This window comes from Cornus florida, unplaced genomic scaffold (genome assembly GCF_030987335.1).
Source record: "Cornus florida cultivar Cherokee Brave unplaced genomic scaffold, ASM3098733v1 CherokeeBrave_3.0.0_Hap2_Chr05, whole genome shotgun sequence".
Classification (NCBI taxonomy): Eukaryota; Viridiplantae; Streptophyta; class Magnoliopsida; order Cornales; family Cornaceae; genus Cornus; species Cornus florida.
Genome location: NW_026775575.1, coordinates 40,628,044 through 40,645,325, shown reverse-complemented (window position 1 = coordinate 40,645,325; position 17,282 = coordinate 40,628,044).

Below are 17,282 nucleotides of genomic sequence, written 5' to 3'. Positions count from 1 at the left end.
TTGCTTTGGAAACCACTTTGGGGAGGGTTTTAACCTTCCCATTGGCTTTTCCAAGAGAAGTTTGGATGGTTCCTCCACATGGCATTATAGTAAGTACCATAGGGATTATTCCCTTGGTTAACAAAGGCGGTATTCACTTGTTCATGGTATTCACTTTGCACATGTCTATGGGGACAATTGTAAGTAGAATGTAAAACACTAGAACAAGTCATGCATGATTCATTGGAATGGTGCTAAGTATGATTAGGGGTGGAAGACACTTGCTTCACCGAATTTTGGTTGATCAAAAATTGATCAAACCTTTGGGATAAAGACTTCACTTCGGCAACTATATCATTGGAATGGTTAACTTGATATAAGCCAACATTCTTTCTTCCACCTAAATTTCTATCATTTTTAGATGATAAAGATCGATGCATTGAATTTTCACTCATGCTCTCATATAAGCGCCAAACATCATCTTAATACCTACCAAGATAAAAACCACCCATAGAAGCATCAACCATACCTTTATAACTATCCAATAAACTTTCAAAGAAGAATTGAACCAATTGCCATTTAGGGATGTCATGGTGTGGACACGTCCTGAACAAATCGTTCAATCGCTCCCATGCCATATGAAATAATTCCCCCTCCCCTTGAGAGAATTCTTGAATCGAAGTTCTTATTGAACTGGACTTTGATACCAAATAGTACTTTTTCAAAAACTCTTGTTGCATTTCTGCCCAAGAAGTTATTGAAAGATGCCTCAAATTATTGAACCAATATTTTGCTTTATCTTTAAGGGTGAAAAGGAAGAGTTTTAATCTCAAAACCTCTTCCGGCATGTCCATATATTTCACGGTGGAACATACTTCAAGAAACTCATCCAAATGCTTATAAGGTTCTTCGCTTGGTAGCCCATGATAATTGGGAAGCATTTGAATTGTTTGTGGTTTAATCTCATAATGGTGTGCTCTAAATGGAGGTAATTGAATGCATGTTGGTGCATTATACTCATTTGGTACACAATGGTCTCTTAAAGTAAGGGGAGGATTCATAATTGGTGGCTCGACATGAGCACCATGATTTGCTTGAACAACAGGAGGTGGAGGTGGAATAAAAATTGGTCGTGGCATTCCTAATGGAACTTGGCCTTGTTTTTGTGGAATGAAGGGTCTAGGTATGCCTAATGGTACTTGAATGTTATCATGATGCACATTAGGGTGAAAGATGCCTTATTGGTCAATATAACCAAGGTCCTCCACATGGTCCTCATTATGTTCCTCTATTGATGAAATGAAGTCCCTAGAATTACCCCTTCCCCTAGGATTATGAATAATAGATTCAAAATTTAAATTTTATAGGACAAGAGTAGGATTCAACGACCTACGACCATGCATGCACAATCAAAACAAACAACAACTCAACAACAAGCAAGTAGCAAGCACTTCGCCTCTGCAACAAGTCGATCAACAAACCTCCACATACATTGATCCTATACTCCCATGCTTTCAACAATATGCAAGAAAAATAAATTGCCTCCACTCATGCCGATAACCTATCTAAGAAAATAAAACTTGCCACTAAGCGGGCCGACGATTTAACTAGAGAGAAAGAGTTAGAAAAGCTCACAAAGGGTCCTTAAGCAACTTCAAATTATTTTTCAATTTTTCTTTGCCTTGCTTTGCTTTGTAAATTTTTTAATTTTTAGCTTTTTATGCTTTTGCTTTGCTTAGCTTAGCTTGCTTCTTTGCTTAGAATCCCTTGCTTTCATTTCTCTTGGCTCAATGTACCTAGCCAATCAAGAAAAAACACAATAAGTAACCAAAGTAAAATAAAAATAAAGACAAGATCAAAAGAGTACTAATTCCTAATTGGTTCCAAAATACGGCGTTGCCAATCCTTAGCAACGGTAGCAATTGGTGTGGTCAATACCTAGTTGCACAAAAGTGTGAAGTGTGGCCAAGTTTGAATTTATAGAATGCCACTACTACTACTAACTATTAATGTAGCTAGGGTAAGTAGGGATCATCCCAAGGGAAATGAACGGTACTTTGAAATCAACGTTGGATTAGTAGGTAGAATGATCAAAAGAGGGTTTCTTGGTTAAATTATACTACAATTTAAACTAAGTGAATGCAATGTAAAACAACTAAAACAAATGAGATGTAAAGAATATAAGAGAAGTCTTAGGTCATAGAGTTCACCACTAAGCATTACGTTCCTAAACATTCAATATTTGATCGATTAGGGGGATTGTGGGTTATAAATGAAAGTGTGTGCCATTAACTGAAATATTAAACATGGATGGCCAAGTAAGCATACATTGTCTAGTTAATCTAGTGAATAACATAACATATCAAATCAAGCCATTAATCATTCCATAAGCCCACAACCAATGCACACTCAAGAATTTGGAGAAATATAACACTTGCATTCATGAGCATGGAACATCAAACAATAAGAATGGATTGTCCACCTATCTAAGAAGGTAAACCAATTACACTACAACTACGCTAGTGGCATAAAAATTAAACTAATTAAACTAAGGAGGTGGCACAATCCATCAAGAAATAAGTATGAACCATCAAATAAACCATAATAGTAGTCCATTTAAGCACCATACCTTGACCATCACTAGATTCATAATATCAACACACCTAGACATGCATCAATGTCACAAAATCTAGAAATAAACATATGAACATCCATTCTAGTATACATAGACATATGGATATAATTAAATGATCAATTGGAAGTATTAAACTACACAAATCATGTTGAAAGAAGATTTATATATATAAGCGGTCAAGACAAGAATTACAACACAAATCCCCATTAATTACAAAACATCAAAGTCTAAGAGGCATGCTTAGGGCTATCTCTAGCCCCAAGAGATTAGTCTAGCCACTCATGGTTGGTGTCATCTAACCCTCAAGGGCTTCCTTCATGGTTGAGTTCATCCTCCTCCTTGGTTGTTCTTGGTAGCAAACCCTAGAAGAATGAAGAACTCTTCCCAAAATACAATATTTCTCTCTCTAATCTTTAGCCAATTCCCTCTCTAACTCTCTTCTTTTTTCTAAAATTAGCCAAATTCCTTATATAGGCAACTCAAATGTCACACCCAATGGTTAGACCTCGTGCACTAGGACCTCCAAATGATTGCACCACGAGCACACCTTCAATTCAGCTTGAAATCTATTTTGCATGTAATTTGAGGCAGTTTGATCGATCACATGGTTGCTTTGATCGATCAAAGTAAGGTGGCATATTTATTTGGATAAGGACAAAGGCTGAGATATTTATGGGAAAAGGACAAAAGTGGTAGGTGAGGATAAGATTAAAAGGTTCGATCAATCAAAGTAAAGGTTGGATCAATCGAATAGGAAATTTTCCTAGGATAAGGACAAGGGGTTCGATCCATCATGGCATGGTTGGAACGATCGGAATGTGATCAAACATGGCTAAGTTCGATCGATCAGAGAAGGCTTTTTCACCACTTTGCTTCCACTTTGCTCCTTTCTTCCACTAGGCTTGAGATTTTCTTCTTTTAATGCTCTAATTCAGCTGAATTGACTTATTTTAGAGATAAGTGCCTGAAAACGGAAATAACATGAAATTAGACTAAAACGGGTAAATAAGATAGAATAAGGTCCTAGAACGTTCAAGATTAAGAGGTTTAAATGCGCACTTTTCAGAGCTTATCATGTGGTACAATCGTTTTAATGAGTACTTAATGAAAGAAGGGTATGTGAATAATCATCTTTGTCCATGCATTTTTATTAACAAATCAAGATATGGTTTTGCTATTATTGCAGTATATGTTAATGATCTAAATATTGTATGAACATTGGACGAAATCGAAAAGACAGCCACTTAATCATCTTTCATTATATAAATTACAAACCAAGAATTTATTTTTATTAAATAATCATATTTCTCAATTTGAATTCAAAGATAGATCATGAATTCAACGAAAGAATTTTCACATGTATATCATGAAAATACGATCAGAAACTCAACATTTAAACCAAACCCTAACAAGTGATTCAATGGCAACAAAATATTCATTTAAGTACAAACCATGATCACTGACTATCTTAGAACTCAATTTGAAGGTGAAGTCCTTTTGGAACTTAGTTCGACGGACTCAATAGGCACATGCTTGATCAGATCTTCTTTTCTAATCCATACAGTTTTGACTCTCATTTCCTTGAAGTTTATTTCATAAGTTACCTCTTTTTTAGGCAAATTTTTAGCTCTAAAAGACTTAGGTGGCACAAAATTCTTTTTCTTCTTAGAATTCCCCTTTTTCTTAGCATGGACATTATTAGAATGAATTTTAGAAAACTTTTTCTTTTTTCTTTGAAAATATGAGTGATACTTATGTCCGTTCTTACCACAAAAGGTGCAATGCAACAGTTTAGGCACATAAGACATATCAGAATGCAATGCATCAGGCAAACATGCTTTAGGCAAACAAACATTAGGAAGTTTAACAAATATTTTTTACCTTGTTTACTAGATAAGCCTTTTTCATATCCTAACTGATAAGCGTCGAATATTGCTATTCAAGCGCCCTTAGCTGCATTAGTTAAGTCCATTATTCGATTATTTTATATAGATTATCTTCATTTGCACGTTTTTATATATTTTCAGGTTCATTGGCCAAAAAGGACCAAAAATGATGTTTTGTTCAATCTTTGAATAGCAATGTGCTCAAGGCTAAAGTTCTGGCAAAAGTAGAATCTGACTTTGCTCGCCATTTTTGATTTATCAAACTCAAGAACTGGACTTCCATGAAACATGGCGTATTTAGAGCTTTGAATTAGCTTTCCAAATCTTTAAATGGTTCATCATTTGGAGTTTGGAACAGAAAGTTATGGCTGTTTTACCAAAGTAGTGCAAAGCAGGTCAAGAGGAAGGAGCATTCTGGTCCAACTTCGAGTGCTCAAAGTGCTTAGTTAGAGCGCTCGAACTATGGGCAGCATGCTCTCTGGGATCCATCACTTCAGCCCACTTGCACCTTGATTCCCTCATTTCTGATTTCTATCTTTATGGGTTGGTTGGAGATGTCTTTTGGTGGGGAGTTGAGCCTTGTTTGGTAGGGGAAGATGTCTAGAAGTGGAGGGAAGCCACACATATCATATATCATATCTCAATTCTTGCAAAATTTGTAGAGAGAGAAAGAGGAGGAGAAGATAGAGTTCTTAAGGCTACAACAAAGGAGCTCGAAAATGGAGGTTGCATCCAAGCTTCTTCCTTCTCCTAAAGCTCCTATGGGTAACTAAACCTCCATCTAGGGAGGTGATGAGGCCCCTCCCTTGTAAGCATGTTCTAATTTAGGCTATATTTTGGGGATTAAAATGTATATTCTATGGTCTTTTCATAACCAAGAGCACTTCATTTCTTGTAATGAATGTTGATATATGTATGGATGATTTCTTTAAGTCAATTATCTTGTTTTAGATGATGTCTTATATTAATCATATTGCTTAAGTTTTCATGGTGAGAATGGAAGCAAGGTTATGAAATGGTTTAATGGCATGTTGATAAAGACTTTGATAGATCATTGCTTCGGTGAAACCTTTGATGATTTATGCTTATTTCTTACCTTCATGTGCTTAATCATTTTATCTAGGGCTTGATAGTCTTTCATTTAAGTAAATGTGGTTAAGCTACACCTTAGTTAGGTAGTCTAAACATGTTAACCTTTGATGGATCATGCTTGCTTCAGATTTAATGAACTTCTTGAGGATATTATAGCAACCAAGTGTTGCTATGTATCATGACCATAATATTTATTGTTTTCCACCAATTTAGCTCTAATCTAGCATGTGTATAGGGATGGAGGCGGATTCACTTCCCTAGTCCTCTTTACTTGTATTTCATCTCCTTTAAATTCTTGCAAGCTTTTATTTTATGCACCTTAATTTCATAGCTTAAGTGACAACCAACAAATCCTCTATGAACACCCCATATCATTCTAAAAAGACTCTAAACACTTAGGTTGCCATAGATTAGCGCAGTCCCAGTGGTTCGACTTACCCGACCAATAGCCCTATTTTACAATGATTCGTGCTATTGCGAAGGTTGATTTATTATAGATCGAATTCTCAACTGATCACTAACCTAGTTTTATCGTTCACATCCTTACCTATGTTGATTATCTTATTAAAACTATCTTGACTCATAGTGAATCCATTCAGTTTGTACTGTACAACATTCAAATCAATTTGAAGATCCTCAATTTTCATTCTATGATATTCTTTCCAAGAGTTAGCACTATTTACCTTTTCTTTAAGAATGACGATCTTATCATTAAGTTCATTGATGATGGAATTGCTTTCAAAAGCTTTCGTTTTTCTTTCATCGATTTGTTTCCATAGATATTTATTCTATCCTTTTGCTTAGATAAGCTCTTTTGCCAACTTATTTATAGCCTACTTGACTTCCATGGTTTTTCTGACCATCTTTTTCAATCTTTGATCGTCCTATTCATCCTCTTTCACCAGTTCATCATGAACTTCATTGTCTTCATTATCTGAAATATTAGAGTCAGATAAAGTAACTACGATGACCGTGTCATCTTTCTCCTTTTTTAGACATTTTTTTTATTATTTTATTTTATTTATTTGTTTGTTTTATTCTTTTTTGCATTGCCTTAGGGTTTTGTCGAACCCAAGGTACGGTTCAGTGTCCGGAATCGATTTCTAGCACCACGCGGATTGCATTATTTTATTTTTTTACTGTCAATGCATGATTTAATTTCATAGAAAAAGCATGCTCGTTTAATTTTAAATTTTGGGAGTATGGATGCATAGTTTCTTCAAAAATATTTTCATTTTTCGGGGTTATTTGCGTAATAAAGTTTTTGAGATATTTTGTTTTAGGGACCTTTTTGCAAATATTCTTTGACATATTTAGAAGAGGGACTAACTTGCAATTTTGAGAAAGTGTGACAAGTGTTCATTTTTTGACTTTTGATTGGAACACTTGTTAGCCTAGAATGATGACAAGTATAAGGCTTAGATTAAGCCTTGTGAGGAGGCTTAGAATTATGACAAGTGGAGGGTGGATGTGTAATACCCCTAATTTTAAAAGGATCGTCTCGGCATTTTAAGTATTGTTTAATTGCATTTTTTTAATTATTTAATTGTTTATTTGCTTTTTTATTTGAATTAATTGTGAATTATGTTATTTAAATGAATTGTTTTATTTAGGTATTTATTTAATTGTACTTGTTCTTTTGAATTGAATTAATTATATTCTTTATTTTATTTAAATGTTTTGTTTAATTGTTTATTTTAATTATTTGTTTTCCTTGTTATATGCTTATGTGGATTAGTGAATTTAATATTTTAATAGTTTTAGGGTTTTATTTTCTTCACGGATGTAGCCGACTTGGTCATGTAAGTAGGTTAGTTTTCCTTTCCTTCTCTCAATATAATTAGAATTAGGGTTGGCATTTGTATAAGCCTATATATATACCTTTATACGTCTACCAAGAGTTTGTAGACCATGTTCACGCATACAGAGAGGCAGAGAGAAACAGAGAGAAATAGAGAGAGGAAGATTAAGGTTTGATTTAGACTAAGACTGAACCAAGGAGGGGAAATTGGCTTGCCCGTGGGTTGAACTAGGAGCAACAGTGGTCGATGAAAGCAGTAAGGTCGCTGGAATTATTAAAGATGATGGTTTAAGGTTTTGAACGGAAACTTAAAGGCAAGTCTCTGTTCTAACTCTTTCCCTTAAACCTGTGTTTTGTGCATGCCTAGGCAGACTCTAGGGGTTTAATTAATGCTAATACAAATCTTTTATGCATGTTTAAACTATATTTAAACTCGTTGAATTAAACTGGTTTGCAAATTCTCAAAGTTCTGTTAACTGGTTTTTACTGTCTTTGAGTTTACGCTTTGTTTAATGTTGAATGAACATTAGAACAAGTATGTAAAACATTACAGAGGCCCTGAGTATAGCCAAAGGAGAGGAAGACGAAACAGAAACATATAACTGATAAGCGCCGAATATTGTATATTCAAGCGCCCTAAATTGCATTAGTTAAGTCCATCGTTTGATTATTTAAGTAGATTATCTTCATTTGTGTGTATGTATATATTTTCAGGTCCATTTGCCAAAAAAGGAGCAAAATCAAGGCTTTGTGGAGTTTTGGCCATCAAAAGGCACAATTCTGAATTTCTGGCAGCAGTGGAGTCAGGACTTTGCTCACCATTTTGACCTTGTAAACTCGAGAACTGGACTTCCATTATAAAATGGCATATTTAGAGCTCTGAATCATCTTTCCAAATCTTTAAGCAGTTCGTCATTTGGAGCTCGGACCAGAGAGTTATGGCCTTGTTACCAGAGGTGCGCAGAACTGCCTGGCAGCAATGAAATTCTGCCTTGATCTTCATTTTCGACCAATCATCCTTGAGAATTGGATCTCCACCAAAACATGAAGTTTTTAGAGCTCTGATTTAGCTTTCCAAATCTTCAAACGGTTCATCATTTGGAGTTTAGAGCACAAAGTTATGGCCGTTTTACCAAAGTAGGTCCGGGATGAGCAAACCAAGCATAGGGCATTCTGGCCAATTTTCGAGTGCTCGAGGCCTAATTTCGAGTGCTCGAAATTAGGGCAGATTGCTTCACGAGATCAGCAGTGGAGTCAGGACTTTGCTCGCCATTTTGACCCAGAAAGCTCGAGAACTGGACTTCCATCATAACATGAAAGATTTAGAGCTCTGAATTAGCTTTCTAAATCTTCAAACGGTTCATCATTCGGAGCTCGGAGCAGAGAGTTATGGCCTTGTTACCATAGGTGCGCAGAACTGCCTGGCAGCACTGAAGTACTGTCTTTCTCCCCATTTTCGACCAACTAGACTTGAGATTTGGGTGTTCATCAACACATGAAGTTTTTAAAGCTCTGAATCAGCTCTCCAAATCTTTAAACGGTTCATCATTCGGAGTTCGGAGCCCAAAGTTATGTCTGTTTGACCAAAGTAGGTCTGGGCGGAGCAAGTGAAGCATGGGCATTTTTACACTAAATTCGAGCGCTCGAGGCCTTGCTTAGAGTGCTCGAATTTGGGGCAGAATTGCCTTCGGGAATTCTCATTTTGACAGCCACTTGTGCATTGGTTTCCTCATTTTCTACTTACTTCTTTATGAGGTGGTTGGGGATGTTTTTTGGAGGAGAGAGAGAGCTTTGTTGAAGGAGATAAGGCAAGGAAGGCCACACATATCATTATCATATATTCTACAAGATAGAGGAGAGAGAAGAGAGCAAGAAGAAAGAGAGTTCTCCAAGCTTGAAGAAGGGAGCACGAAAATGGAGGAGGTCTTCAAGCTTCTTCTTCATTCTAAGGCTCCAATGGGTAACTAACTCTTCTTCTAGGGAGGTGATGAAGTCCCTCCCTTGTAAGCATGTTCTAGTGTAGATTTTATTTTGGGATTTCAATGTATAACCTATGGTCTTTTCATGGTCTAGAGCATTTTGCTTCTTGTAATGGATCTTCACGTATTTTAATGATTATTGTTGAATTAATTATCTATCTTAGATGGTTTATTCTTTTAATCATAGTGCTTGCACTCTCATGGTGACAATGGTAGTGAGATCATGGAATAGTTTTAATGGCATGAAGTTAGAGAAATTTGATAGTCCATTGCTTAGGTTCCCCATTTGATGGTCTATTCTTGATTCCTAACTTTATGTGCTTTTATCATTCAATTAAGGGCTTGATAATCTTTGGCTTAGGGAGCATGTTGAAGACTACACCCTAGTTTAGGTAGTTTAAGCATGTATTTCTTTGATGGATTATTCTTGTTTTTGATTCAATGACCCTCTTGAGGATATTATAGCAACCAAGGGTTGTTATGTATCATGACCATCGTTTATGTTGATTTCCCGAATTTAAATTTAGCCTAGCATGTGTATAGGGATGGAGACGGATTCACTTCCTTAGTTTTTCTTACTCGTATCTTATCTCGCTTCAATTATTGTAAGTTTCTATTTCATGCACTTTACATATTCAATTTAGTGACAAACAAACAACTCCTTATTTCCCCTTCATCATTCTAAGAATGATTCTAGACATTTAGGTTGCCTTAGACTAGCGCAGTCCCAGTGGTTCGACTTACCCGACCAATAGCCCTATTTTACAATGATTCGTGCTATTGCGAAGGTTGATGTATGATTGACCAACCGATCAATTTTTGGCGCCGTTGCCGGGGACTTGCATACGGTTTAGCAACCAAAGTTTTAGGGTTAAACTTAGTGTGATTGTTAATATCGTGTTTTGTGCATATTTCTCGTGTGGTTTAACCATTTTTGTGTTGTAAGATTCTAGGGACTCGGAGCTCACCGTGGGATTGCTAGCAAATTGTAAGTCTAGAGGACCCCAGGTAAGTCTCTTGACTTCTAGTTTCGCATTGTGAGTATTGTGTATGTGTTTAATTTAGTTGTGAAGCCCTTGTCGAGGCTCTTATTGTGTTTATATTTTGTGTTCAAGCATCGGTCCTTGTCGTGGCCATTTACATTTTCTGTCTTGATAATTGAGGAGAAAGGGAACATCGTATGTGGAGTTGTGGTTGATGAATTGTTTTTTTAAGTATATGCTTTGTTGTTGATGTTCGGTCGTAGGTCACTTTCCTTACCCACAATCGATTCTCCCATTGATATTAACTCTCTTGAAAGAACTCTTAGACGGAACCTTAGGGAACCTACTCTTACAAGGGACCTTGAAACTGAATTCAATATAATGGGGGATAACGTAGGAAATCCGGGGAATGAACGCGTTGAAATTCCTAATGTAGAACCAATGACTCTTAGAGATCATTTCATTCCTACCACCTATGCTTCTCCTTCTTGTATAGTGATGCCAAACATCGATGCAGCTCAATATGAGATCAAGTCTAGTACCATTCAAATGCTTCCATCATTTCATGGCTTTGATAATGAAGATCCATATAAGCATCTTGATGAGTTCCTTGAAATCTGTTCGACCATCCGGTTGAGAGGTTTTCCGGACAATGCACTTCATCTCCATCTTTTCCCATTCTCTCTAAAGGATAGGGCAAAATATTGGTTGAACTCCCTCGCTCCCAACTCTATTACTTCTTGGGCTCAATTGCAACAAGAATTCCTTAAGAAGTATTATCCGGTGAGTAAAACCAACCAAATGAGGCGTTCCATTCTAAGCTTTTCTCAAATTGATGGAGAACAACTCCATGAGACTTGGGAAAGGTTACAAGATCTTCTTCGGAAATGTCCTCATCATTTGATCCCAAAATGGCAATTAGTGCAAGCTTTCTATGCCGGTTTGACCGACACCCATAGATTTATGGTTGACTCTTCTTGTGGTGGGATGTTCATGTCCAAGAATGCGGATGAGGCTTGGACCTTACTTGAGAATTTGAGTGAAAATTCACTTCAACACAATTCTCGTAGGGCTCCGACCTCAACCACTCCCAAGAACACCAATCCTTGTCAACAAAAATCAATAAGGGAGGAATCATCTCAAGTGGATGCCATAGCTCATAAATTCTACCAATTGATGGCACCACATCTTCCTCCTTCAGTGTCTCAAAATTCGGCAAGTTCGGTTTGTGCCTCATGTAATAGTCCATTTCATCTCTCGGAAGATTGCCCCACACCGGAGCAATTTCCCAATCCCAACCAAGAGCAAGCTAATGCCATGTTCTCACGGCCCGGGAACAATCCATATTCCAACACCTACAATCCGGGTTGGCGAGACCATCCGAATTTTTCGTGGAGGCAACAAGCCCCACAAAATTCCCAACTTCAAAATCAAGGGCCTCAAAATCAGCCCTCTTCTCAATATCAAGGTAGGCCTTTCCAAGCCTCTTCAAGCTACCAACCTCCATACAATCCAAATGTCTCCACTCAACCTCCTGTGAATCCAATTGATGAGATAGTGGCTGCAAACAAGCAAATGATGGAATCATTAAATGTGCAAATGATGGAATCATTAAACAAGCAAATCATAGATTCCAACAAGCATCTCTTGACATCCTTGCAACCTACTCTCCAAATGGTTCACTCCCATACTCAATCCATAGCTAGGCTCGAAAATCAAATGGGACAAATAGCTAACCAAGTGAACCAACTTCTTCAAAAAGACAAGGGTAAGCTTCCCGCTCAACCATTTGAAAATCCTAGAGGAATGCATGTGATTGATGAAACCCCTCCTCCGAGTGGGCCGACTCATGAACAAGTTCAAGCTATCACCACCCTTCGGAGTGGTAGAGTGGTTGACAACAAGGTTGATGGAGACACAAGTGAGAAAAACCCTCCGTTGAAAAATCCAAATTCAAGCTCTTCAAGTCCAAATCCAAGTTCTTCTTGTCCAAATACCATTCACGGAAGTCCCACGCATGTCACCCCAAATGTGGAAACTACTTATGAGCCAAAAGCTCCGTTCCCTCAACGTCTTCAAGAGTCGACACATTTTGGGAATAAGAATTGCAAAATTCAAGACATGTGGGAGGTCTTTAGGCAAGTAAAGATCAATCTTCCTCTCTTGGATGCTATCAAGCAAATTCCTCCCTATGCAAAATTCCTTAAGGATTTGTGCACTCAAAAGCGCACTTCCAGAAGTCATTTACCAAAGAAAGTGAGGTTAACCGAAAATGTTAGTGCGATCATTCAGCACAGCACTCCTCCGAAGTATAAGGATCCGGGTGCCCCCACAATCTCTTGTGTCATTGGTGACAACAAAATCGAGAGGGCCCTCCTTGACTTAGGAGCTAGTGTGAATTTGATTCCATATTCGGTTTACCTACAACTTGGTTTGGGAGATCTAAAGCCAACTCCGATAGTGTTGCAATTTGCTGATCGATCTATTAAGCAACCACGGGGAATTATTGAAGATGTGATCATAAAAGTGGACAAATTCTACTTCCCGGTAGACTTCGTGGTTCTTGATACGGAACCAGTCCATGATCCAAGAAAACACATTCCCATAATTCTCGGACGTCCTTTTCTAGCTACAGCTAATGCTTCCATTAACTGTAGATCCGGATTGATGGATATCTCTTTTGGGAATATGAATGTTAAGCTCAATATCTTCAATGCTGTGCAACTTCCTTCAGATGACAATGAGTGTTTTGAAATCACTATTGCTGATGAACACATTCAAAATCCAATCCCACCTCCTTCAACGGAGGATCCCCTACATGCTTGCTTGGTCCCTTTTGATTTTGAGGATTTTGGTGTGGACAAATCCATTCGGGAAGTCAACTCCTTGCTTGATATTCCATCACCATTTTCCTCTCCTTTATGGGAAGCACCAAATCCATCTCTATCGTGGGATTGTCCATCTCCTTCCATTTCTTCACCAGAGTTACCTCAACATTTTGAGGGTGAACCACCGGACAAAGGTAAGGAGAATGTTGACAAGTTGCTGAAAATTCTTCCAATCATTCCAGCCCAATCTAGAATCATTGTCCATGATACTCAACCTGTGAACAAACCATTTGAGTACAATGAGGTATATGACTTGGAGATTACAAATATGGAAGGTCATGATCCTACCATTGTTAGTCAAAACAATGACATTCAACGAGCCTCCATAATCTCGAACAAGCAACACCTTTGCTTAAATCTGAAAATAAAAGAAGTGAGATTAAAAGCGATGCTCAAATCCTCTAAGGCCAAACTTGTTTCTCTTCGGAAGGATCAATATCCCTCACCATTCATTGATCTAAGTTTGAGACCATATGAAGGAGGCAAGTTGCATACGGAGCGTTAAGGATCCATCTCTCCAATGGATCCTGATCCTGGTTCGTCTAGCTATCGACATTAAATTTAGCAAAGCAAGGGAAGAAATTCTTTCGATGTTCCAAGCTTCCCTACCTTCTCAAATTGCTCGTGCCTTGAAATTTTCTGGGAAATGGTTTAGAAAAGCCAAAAATTTGATTTTTCTGAAATGATCTTCAGTTGCGTTCCGCAATTTTAGACTGGCCTCTTAGACCTTCTCAGCTCTAATTTTCATTCCCGGAAATTTCCATCGCTTTCGAGCAAGTTCATAGGATCTTTGGCATGCAACTCATGTGCACAACCTCTCATTTTCAACGCATTGTTGGATCATGGTTCCCCAAAATTTTCCATGCATTGGAGATGAATTGCAAAGTTTGAAAATTTTTCATCTAGGCATTAGAAATGTTGAGCAATTCGACAATTTTTCCAAAAATTTTCCATCCATGCAGTGGAATGGACTGAATTTGCAAATTTTAAAATTTTTTCCATGCTTTAGAGATAAAGTGCTAAGTTTCAAAAATTTTCCATCCATGCATTGGATTGGAATTTTCTTGCAAGGCTTCAAAAATTTTCCCTACATTAAAATTCATTGCATGCATTCTTTCATTGCATGCATTCATTGCATGCATTCTTTCATCTCCAAGCCACTGAATTTCCATGCATGGACTCCATTTTGAACAACTTCCATTTCCATGTTGCTCACATTCCATATTCCATTGCAACAAATTCAACTTCTATGGTGCTCACTGTCTTGCATGTTTTCCCTTTCACTCATTGCTTCAGTCCTCACAGCCAAGCTCACCCCCTAGCCTACTGAGCCAATTTCGTGCCCTCCAAATCCCATTCAGATTGCTCCAAATTACCACACCAATTTTGCATGCTCACTGCCCAAGTTTGGAGTGCTCTAGCTTCCATTTGGATTGCTCCAAACTTCTCCACCATCATTCCGAGGCTGCTGCTTGTATTTAGAGCACTCTAATTCCATTTTAGAGTGCTCTAAATGTGAACCAATCTCATCCCAAGCTACTGCCTTCATTTAGAGCACTCTAGCTCCCATTTGGAGTGCTCTAAATGTGAACCACCATCCCTCTCGGCCTCACACCATTCAACCACCATCAACCTCACTTCACCACCCTCATCTCATCCCACCATGCATGCAACCCATAACTCACCACCATCAACCCCCCAACCTTCCTCATCTCTCTCGGCAAACCTCAACCCATTAAACCCACCCTCTCGGCATCTCCATCCACCACCCCAACTCTCTAACAACCCACTCCATGCCAACCCCTCTCCTCCACCAACTTCACAACCCAACCACCCTCAACCTCACCACCCCATGCAAACCCACCTTCACCTCCTCCACCTTTTTCCCCACTCTCCTCTAACCCAAGCACCATCATCAACCTCTCATCCACATCTTCCATTAACCACAAATAATGGGCCTTGTGTTCTCCATTGTTGGGTAAGTGTCTACCCTCTTTTTCTTTCAATTTTTGATCAATGGAGGATGGGATTGCTTGTGTGAAGGATTTGTGATTGCTTGGGAGTTGTGTATTGCATTTGCAGGGCCAAATTTTTGGATTTTCTCATCTCTAATCAACCTTTGGCCCTCTTCCTTTTTGTCTTGCACACCACGTGTTTGACGAATTGCCTAAGCCAACTTTATCTCTCTAAATGCACGGCTTTTGGCATTGTTTTGTTTTCCATTTTACACTTATGACTCATGTGTGCCAATTTGTATTTTGTATGGATTTTTACCTTGCAATCACATTCGTCTTAGTGTTTTCATTTCTGTTTTGATTTTTTTTTTCTTAAGAGACCTATGCTTTCACCTGTGTACATTAGTTCTGTCTTGATAGGTCTTCATGTCCAAGTTTGGGGGACGCCGTTGCGCACTCACATGGCTGAACATCTACGTCGTCGTCACTCCACTTGGTATTATTGTTCTTTTACCCTCTTTGCGCTTATTTTGATTTACTTGTCTTCTCACATTGAGGACAATGTGACATTCAAGTTTGGGGGTGCATTTATGTATTTTTGGTTTTACATTTTTGCTAAGCAATGATAAGGGAATTTGAAACCTGTTGGAGATGAAAGCATATGTTTAAAACTTTGTGTATAGAAGCAGCTGATATTTTTGAAAATAAAGAAAATTTGAGTTGAAATGATCATGTAGATTCAAATTAGTCTGTATAAATGTCTCAATTAAATTCTCGCTGGATTTTACACTCTTTTAAGCTTCACAATGCACAGATGCACATTGGAAACTTAACTGTGAGGCATGCAACTTGATTGACCTTGACCTTGCCCTAGTTAATCTGATTTGATGAACCTAATGGATGAATACTTTTGGCATGAATCTAAAAAAAAAAAAAAAAAAAAAAAAAAAAAAAAAAAAAAAAAAAAAACTTAGAAAGAAAGAAAATAATGATCAGTTGACGTTCGTAGCCTTTCCAACTCGAGTTATTAAGCCCTAGGATTGTCTCTACACTTAGCACCCTAAAACCGTCTAGTTTGGGAGTTGTTGGCCTAACGCTTGCTACAGGGGTTGGTTAGAAAGCTTAAGGGACTTAAACATTGCACGGTCATTCAAAAAAATAAACTGGTAATAAACATGGTTCGTTGGAGTTCGTAGCCTTTCCAACTTGAGCTATTAAGCCCTATGGAGTGTCTCTACACTTAACACCCTAAAGCCATCTGGTTTGGGAGTTGTTGGCCTAACGCTTGCTACATAGGTTGGTTAGAAAGCTTAAGGGACTTCAGCATTGCACAACCATTCTATGTTTCGCTTATGAGTTACAATAAATTGTCAACAAGCAACAAAAGTTGTCTTGTAAATAAAATCATGCCTTAGGGACCTCATTTAAAGGGGAATTCAATGATTTGAAAACTTGTGCTTTGGAATTGGAAAAGAAAGTAAAAGCCGCATGTTGAGAATCTAATTCACTTTCACTGAAGCTAGAGTTGATTTCCATTCAAGAGATGATAATTGAGTTATTTATATAGACTTTGATGTTGATGCATGTATGTGGAAATGTATTTAGCCAATTTTTGTATCAATGCTTCATATATGCAAGGTAGTTTTCCCAATGACTCCATCTCCAGTTTTTGTCTGTTTCAAGTTGTATTTGAGCTATGTATCTATCTCATTTTACCATGGATGATATTTTTGTAGTAGCATGCCCATGGTTGTCTTTTCATTAAGTTTTTCATTGTAGTTTTGCTAAGGGACTAGCAAAATGTAAGTTTGGGGGTGTGATAAGCGCCGAATATTGTATATTCAAGCGCCCTAAATTGCTTTAGTTAAGTCCATCGTTTGATTATTTAAGTAGATTATCTTCATTTGTGTGTATGTATATATTTTCAGGTCCATTTGCCAAAAAAGGAGCAAAATCAAGGCTTTGTGGAGTTTTGGCCATCAAAAGGCACAATTCTGAATTTCTGGCAGCAGTGGAGTTAGGACTTTGCTCACCATTTTGACCTTGTAAACTCGAGAACTGGACTTCCATTATAAAATGGCATA